Genomic DNA, 8,666 nt, shown 5'->3' on the forward strand with positions numbered 1-8,666 from the left:
AGCCGGGACCAGCTGGGACTGGAACCAGAGACCAACAGCACACCAGGTCTTGGACCATGTCCAGAGCCAGCCAGTCGTCAGACACGAGAGGTTTGCTGAATGTACATTACCTGCTGCCATCGTTTCTCAGGAATGGTATTCAAGGGCCAGACAGAACCGTTTCTCTCTGGAGCAGCTTAACTGCTTTATAGAGGAAACGTTGGTTCTAACCCTGAACCCAGCTAGGCTTTTCGAAGCGGGGGAAATAGAAACTCACAGCCCCTCAGAAAATCTGACGTCAGCTGGCCTCGCTCCTCTGGCATTTGGAATCACGTGGTCTCTACCTGTTCCCCGAACCAGGCGGAACAGGGTTACAGCCGAGAGGATTTAGGTCAATCCGGCTCTGCACTTGGTCCTCGGGGTTGGATAATGGTCTAGACTGATGGTGTTTGGACTCTCCATGAGGCTTTGGGTCCCTAAGACAAGCCCGCGTCTGGGGTGTCTCACATGCAGAAAATCTTGGGCCACAAAGTCAGGCCACCTGGCTCCTGGTCCCAGCCCTGCCGCTCACCAGCTGTGTGACCTTGGGCAGATGACTTAACTTCTCTGAGCCTCCATTTTCTCCTCGGTGAATTGGCACTAAGTCTGATCTTTGAAGAACTGGGAGGATTCAATGAGGCTGTACTCAGTAAAGGGCCAGAACCCAGAGCTCCGGGAAGGGCTGAATCCGGGGCAGCATGATGCTTTGCACCTGCTAAGCCCACGATCTGTCTATCAGTAAATGTGGGAGTTTGAACAGGCACCAAGAGGACCCAGAAGAAAGGAGCCCCTTCTGGTCAAAGGCTGGGGACTGGGCAGTGGGCCTGGCTGAGGCTTGGGGAGGCTGGGTTTCGGGGAGCTTTGCAGCACCTTCCCGAGGCCTTGGGGGAGGGTCTGACCTCTTGCTGGAGGACAAGAAGAGAAAGCTCAGGACCAGTGGCCCGAGGAGTCGGGGAGGGAATCAGTGAACTCACGCAGCAGTGAGCGTGGGCAAGGACCACCTGGAAGACACAGCACGGGTTTGGGGGGCCCTGTGTGAGGACTCTGGGCAGCTCAGGGGACTCGCTGTAAACAAGGAAGGCCCAGTCCTTGCCATTGGGGACTTGGGGCTCAGATGCAAGTTCAGTGGTCCTCCGACCTTGGTGAGTACCAGCATTGCCTGGAGAACCAATAAAAACACAGCCGACTGGCTTCCCTGGTGGCTTAGTGGTTAAGAATCCGCCTGCCTGTGCAGGGGACACGGGTTCGAGCCCTGGTCCGGGACGATCCCACGTGTCAAGGAGCAACTAAGCCCGTGCGCCACAGCTACTGAGCCTGCGCTCTAGAGTCCGCGAGCCACAACTACTGAAGCCCGCGCGCCTAGAGCCCGTGCTCCGCAACAAGAGAAGCCACCGCAATGAGAAGCCCGCACACCGCAGCGAAGACCCTACGCAGCCAAAAATAAATAAATTTAAAAATCAGAAACAAAAACACACAGCCGACCAAGACCTCTGCTCTGGGGAGACGGAGGAGTTTCCCAATTCCTAGAACAACTAAAAACGCTGGGCGTCGTTTCTCACACGAACAGAAGAGGACTCACAGACAGAGTAAGACAAATGCTGTGCAATCTCGTTTACATGAGGAATCTAAAAAATTACAACAAACTAGTGAGTATAACAAAAAAGACGCAGACACAGATATAGAGGACAAAGTAGTGGTTACCAGTGCGTGAGGCGGGAAGCGGCAAAACAGGGGTAGGAATTAAGAGGACAAAGTAGTGGTTACCAGTGCGTGAGGCGGGAAGCGGCAAAACAGGGGTAGGAATTAAGAGGTACAAACTCTTAGGTAGAAAATAAGCTACAAGGATATCTTATACAACACAGGGAATATAGCCGATATTTTATAATAACTATAAATGGAGCAGAGCCTTTAAAAATTGTGAATCACTGTATTTCACACCTGTAACATGTAATATTGTACATCGACTATACTTCAATTTTTAAAATTAAAAAAAAAAAAGATGAAAGGACTCAAAAATGGAGAGAAGGGCTTCCCTGGTGGCGTGGTGGTTGAGAGTCCGCCTGCCGATGCAGGCGACGCGGGTTCGTGCCCCGGTCCGGGAAGATCCCACATGCCGCGGAGCGGCTGGACCCGTGAGCCATGGCCGCTGGGCCTGCGCGTCCGGAGCCTGTGCTCCGCAACGGGAGAGGCCGCAGCAGTGAGAGGCCCGCGTACCGCAAAAAAAAAAAAAAAAAAGTGGAGAGAAGAGGCCAGCTGGATAGGGACTTCAGGACCCGAGGAACCACATAGCAGAGAGTTGCCTCATATACCCCAGACCTTGAGCAAAAGAGTCAACAACCCAGAAATACCAATGGGCAGAACTGAAAAAAAGAAAATAAAGCCTGCTCTCTCCAACTAAAGGTTCAGGAAAGGGGCAGCCTAGCAAGACAGAAAACTGTTTTTCAATTGTGGCCAAATATACAAAACACAAACTTTGCAACCTTAACCATTTTACAGTTCAGTGGCGTTCAGCACGTTCACATCGTTGTGCAGCCACCGCCACCGTCCATCTCTGAACTCTTTTCATCTTGCAAAACTGAAATTCTGTATCCATTAAGCAGTAACTCCCCAGGCCCCTCCCCGCCCGCCCCTGGCAACCACCATGGGACTTTACGACTCTATGGATGTGACTGTTCTAGGCGCCTCGTACAAGTGGAATCATATAGTATTTGCCTTTTTGTGACTCGCTTATTTCACCTAGCATAATGTCCTCAAGGTTCATCCATGTTGTAGCGTGTGTCAGAATCTCCTCCCTATCTAAGCTGAGTAATATTCTATTCTATGTATGCACTATACCACATTTTGTCTCTACATGCGTCAATGGACCTTTGGGGTACTTCCACCAAAAGGCTATTACAGATAATGCTGCTATGACCTTCAGCACGCCAATATCTCTTCAAGACCCTGCTTTCAATTCTTTCTGGTATATACCCAGAAGTGGAATTGCTGGATTATATGATAATCCTATTTTTAATTGTTTGAGGAATCACCATATTGTTTTCCATAGTAGTTGAACCATTTTACATTCCCACCAGCAAAGCACATGAGTTCCAATTTCTCCACATTCTCTCCAATGCTTGTTATTTTCTGGGTTGGTTTTCTGTTTTGTTTTGTTTTTGATAGCAATGATTCTAATAGGTGTGAGGTAGTATCTCATTGCGGTCTTGATTTGCATTCCCCTAATGATTATTTATGTTGAATAGATCCTTACTGGCCAATTGTATATCTTCTTTAGAAAAACGTCTGTTCAAATTCTTTGCCCATTTTAAAATCAGAGTTTTTGTTGTTGTTGTTGAGTTGCAGCAGTTCTTTACGTATTCTGGATGTTAACCCCTTATCAGATATACGATTTGCAATTTTTTTTCTCCCTTTCTATGGGTTGGTTTTCCACTCTATTAATCGTGTTATTTAATGCATAGATTTTTTTTTTTTATTTCAGTGTGGTCCAATTTACCTATTTTCTGTTTAGTTGCCTTTTGGTGTCATATCCAATAAATCATTCATAAATTCAATGTCATGAAGCTCTTCCCTTATGTTTTCTTCTAAGAGTTTTACAGTTTTAGTTTTTACATTTAGGTCTTTGATTTGTATATGGTATAAGGTTCTATCTTCACTCTTTTGCAGGTGGATATCCAATTTTCCCAACAGAATTTGTTGAAGGTTATCCTTTCCCATTGAATAGTCTTAGAACCTTTGTCAAAAATCATTTGACCATATATTTGAGGGTTTATTAAGATGAAACTTTTAGTCAATAACCGCTCTACTCCAATCAGACAGCAGCCAACTGTCCCTAGAGAGTGTGTCCTCTTCTCTCCACCTTTCAGAGTCTTCTTATATTTGTTTATATATAGCCTGGAGGATTTAGTTGTGCTTAGTCATAGGAATCAGGGAAAGCACATCTAGTTCATCTTCCTGGCACTAGAAATTCTGTCCTATGTCCTGTATCATTTTGATATATACCAATTTTTTTTAGCATTATATTTCCCCTGACCCAGCCCTGGAATCAACCACTTCTCCAAAGAACCGTGGTTCCTTCTACTGGAGAATGATACTTAGAAACCAAGATTTGTGTGCTAGATACACTCATTGCTCCTGAGGTGTCACTGCCTCTAGGCCCTCTCAATGGACAGAGCCAGGAAATGTGTGCATATATACGAACCCATGTATGTGCACACATCTGTGTTTATTTACCTGTCCGTTTATATGTGTGCATGTGTGTGTGTGCGTGTGTGTGTGTGTACACATGGGTTCATACTGACATTTCCAACTCTAACCTAACACCTCGGGGTTCCTTCTAGCATTTCCTCCTTCCTTATGTGTAAGTTCTTTCTCTGAAGTGATAAACCTGTCCTTATCCACAGTAGATTACTTATTTGTTCAACCCTAGCGTACATGTACACGAGTGTCAGAACATTAACCTGTCCCGTGTGAGAAACACACTCACCAACCAGAGTACAGTGTTTGTGGACGGTCCACTTATTTAGCCTTACAGGAACCAAACAAAACACTATTTTCCAAAGTTTCTTAGGTAGCTACTCTTACCCCCACCTCCTTAAATGCGATTATGTCACTCATTTGTAATAAAATTTGATTCATTGGTCACAATCTGCGTTCCATTTTGGGTTCCCCTGGTTGATTTTTTAGAATTTGTTTATAGTAAAACTCATTTTTTGTGTGTGGTGTACAGTCCCAAGGCTTTGACAACTGCATAGAGCTGTACATCCAACCAGCACAGTTCCAAACAGAATAGTTCCGTCGCCCCAAACTGCCTCTGAGCTGCTCCTTTGTACTCGACCCCTCTCCCCAGCCCTGCAATCACCTATTTGCTTTCTGTCCTGATAGTTTCGTCTTTCGCAGAATGGCACATAGATGGAACCCTAGGCTATGTTATCTTTTATTTCTAGCTTCATTCACTCAGCAGAATGCATTCATCCATGTAGTTTTGTCTTATTATTATTTTTTTTATCGCTGAAGAGTGTGCCATTGTAAGGATATAGCTTGCTTACCTGTTCCCCTCTGGAAAAACATCTAGTTTGTTTCTAGTTTGGGTTGATTATGAAGAAAGCTGCTATGAACATTTGCATACAGGTTTTTGTGTGGACATAAGTTTCCATTTCACCTGAGTAAATAGAAGTGAAAAGGCGCGATCGTATGGTAGGGCTGTGTTGGCCTTTTTGAGAAACTGCCAACTGTTTTCCAAAGTCGTTGTACATTTCTGCATTCCCACCAGTAACGTATGAGAGACCCCGTGGTACCACGTCCTTGTCAGCCTCGGCACGGTCAGTTTTGTCTGTTTATTTTGGCCAACCTGATAGGTGTGTCTTGGGATCATTTTAATTTGCATATCTCTGACCATTAGCTGCGCTGACCATCTTTTTCATGGGCGTATTTGCCACTTGTATGTCTTCTTTTGTGCATTTTTAATTGGGTGACTTATTTCCTTATCATGGACTTTTGAGAGTTCTTAATATACTCTGAACCCAAGTCTCCTCTTCATTTTGAAGAAGTTCTAAATTTTGGTAGATTCCAACGTACCGATTTTTCTTGTTGCAGATTATTTTTTTGCCTCGCCCAGGTCACAGATACTTTCTCCTAGAGATGCCTAGTTCTAGATTCTACATTTGCATCTACAGTCCATTTTGAGTCATTTTTTGGTATATGGTGTGAGGTACGGATCGAAATTCATTGTTTGCCTATGGATGTCCCATCATTCCAGCACCAGTGGTTAAAAGACTATCTTTTGGCCATGGAATTGCCTTTGCCCTTCTGTTGCAAATCAGCTGGCCGTGTATATGGGTCTATTTCCAGGCTCTCGATTCTGTTTATTGATCTATGTGTCTATCCCATTGCCAATACCACTCTGTTTTGATTGCTGTTGTTTTGAAGAAATCAGGTCATCTAAGTTCTCCAATATTATTCTTTTTTTTCTATAAATTTATTTATTTTATTATTTTGGCTGCGTTGGGTCTTTGTTGCTGCACATAGGCTTTCTCTAGTTGTGATGAGCGGGGGCTACTCTTCATTGCAGTGCGTGGGCTTCTCATTGTGGTGGCTTCTCTTGTTGTGGAGCACGGGCTCTAGGTGCGTGGGCTTCAGTAGTTGTGGCACATGGGCTCAGTAGTCGTGGCTCGTGAGCTCTAGAGCGCAGGCTCAGTAGTTGTGGCACATGGGCTTAGTTGCTCTGCGGCACGTGGGATCTTCCTGGACCAGGGGTCGGACCCGTGTCCCCTGCATTCGCAGACAGATTCTTAACCACTGTGCCACCAGGGAAGGACCTTCAATGTTATTCTTTCTTCAAAATTATTTTGCTCTTCTGGCTCCCTGGCCCCCAGGACGCCCCACCCTGCCTGCCTGCTGGGAGACCCCACCACCTGCCCTTGCAGTTGACCCTCAGGCTATTTTCTCTCTCCTGCCCCTCCTTCCCCTTGGCTGAGCAGTTGCCATGGTTTCCCCACTCCTCCTTGGCTCTCTCATATCCTCCCAGTCCTTGGCTCCCCAGCACTGACGGCCCCCAGGTTAATCCTTCATGGTCTCAGGCCACCCCCAGCAGGCCTTTCCACCCACAGGCCTGGTCTGACCACGTGGTTTCCTTGCATTGAGACCCTTGGACCCTCTCCTCTGCATCCAGTTCAACCTCTGTCTGCCCAGAGCAGAGGACACAGGCTCAGAGTCAGAGAGACTGGATTTGACCCTGGCCACACCCCCTCTTATGGCCGAAGTGGCACGGCCTTGCCAACCTGGAGAGGGGGAAAGCCCTCTGCACACACTCTGCCCGTCCCACCACCTCTGGCTGCCTCTCCGTGTCGGCCAAGTGATCACAGCAGACCCTGTGGGCTGCTGTCAGCTCTTGTGCTGTTGCCCGGTGGGGCTGAGAAATTTCCTCTTGAATGGGGCCCCAGATCTGCTGTCAGGGCTGGGCTTGGAGGAGGCTGTGGCTTCTCAGAGCCCCATTCAGGCCATCCCCCTGGACTGGGGCCCACACGGGCTCTCACCTGGACAGGCTGCCGGCACATGGCCGTGCCCTCATGCCTTCACTCACTCAGTGATGGCGAAGCCACGGCTGAGGTCGCTCAAGTGAGCGGGGTGACCGGCTCTCCAGTTGAGAGAGCACTGCCAGCCGCGTGCCCCTCTGAACTGCCACCCATGTCATGACGTGGGAAGGAAGCTCGGCCAGCAACAGGACGCATTCAAGCGCACAGGGACGTGGGGGCCACCTGCTCGGTCGTCTGTAAATGCTGGTCTGCAAATTGCCCTCTCTCCACCGTAACAATCCAGGCAGACACTCATTCGCTCACTGACTCCACAGACCCGTTGGGGGGCGGGGTGGGGGTGGGGGTTGCTGGGAACGCGGAGGAGGTGCGGCCCGTGCTCACCCTCGAGAAGCCCACTCTTCAGGAACCCTTGGGGACCACCACGCGCAAACGCCGGGTCGTAGGCATCAAACTCCCTTGGAGTGAAGGGAGCATGGGCAGCCCTGCGGGGGGCCCTGCCCTGTCCCTGTCCTCCCTCGGAGACACCTCTGTGACGCAGCAGCTGCACCACTCCTTCACCTTCCACTCGCTTCTCAAGCCACGTGGTCTGATTTCTCCCCAACCCACCAAAACGGCTCGGATCTCAGGTTCAAGCCCACCGCCCTCCTCCTCCGGCCAGAGCCCGCCCAACTCTCCGGCCTCACCTGGACTCCACCCCCTCTCTCTGTTCACTCAGCCATTGTGCTCTTCTAGCGTTTTCTCTATTGTTGCATAACAAATTCCCACAAAACTTGGTAGCCAAAACAACAATAGCATTTATTATCTCACCTGGTTTCTGTGGGACAGGAATTCGGGAGCGGCTAAGCTGGGCCGTTCTGGCTCAGGGCCTCCAGGGAGGCTGCCGTCAGCGGGACTGCAGTCATCCAAAGGCGGGACTGGGCTGGGGGTCCAGGTCCAGGACGGCTCCCTCCCCTGGCGGCAGGGACCCAGAGGGCGGGGTGTCGTCTCCGCCTTCCTCAGACTTGAGGAGCCTGAAGGGGCAGCCACACACCAGAGGGGGAAGAAGTAAATGGGGAAATTATTAAAAAAACAAAAATGTTTACCAAGAGGGGCAAGCGCCCAGCTACACATAGCTGAGACCAGAGCAGGAAATCTAATTGAATCCAAGAGCCACCCTCGGGTGTGACTGCAGTGCTGTCCCTTTCCTGCTGCGTCCAGGAACCCCCCTCCCCTGGAGACCAGCCTTGCCCAGTACAGGGAGGCCCCTCAGCATCCCCGCCGTTCAGCCCCTGCCGGCCCCTGTCCTGAGACCTCCACGCTCCACGGCAAGGCAGACGCTAAGAAACGGGGCCTCCCCTGTGCTGGGGCATCGTCCCGCGGCTCCCCTGCCCTGCCTTACCGGTGACACTGTGTTGGCTCTGACGACCAAGGCAGGGTGGCTCTGAGCTGCTCTGCATGCCTGCGGGGCCCCAGCCTGCCCCCCTCCTCCCCTCTCGGCTCTCAGCCGGTGTCCTCCCCCATGTCCCGCGTGGGCAGCTGGTGCTTCAGCCACATCCTGCAGGCCTCGGCCTGGGCATCCCTCGGCTCTCCCGGAGGCTCCCTGGGCCCCGCTCTGACAGGGATGCACGGGGGTGTACC

The sequence above is a fragment of the Tursiops truncatus genome, chromosome 7 (assembly GCF_011762595.2).
Source record: "Tursiops truncatus isolate mTurTru1 chromosome 7, mTurTru1.mat.Y, whole genome shotgun sequence".
In the NCBI taxonomy this organism is placed as follows: Eukaryota; Metazoa; Chordata; class Mammalia; order Artiodactyla; family Delphinidae; genus Tursiops; species Tursiops truncatus.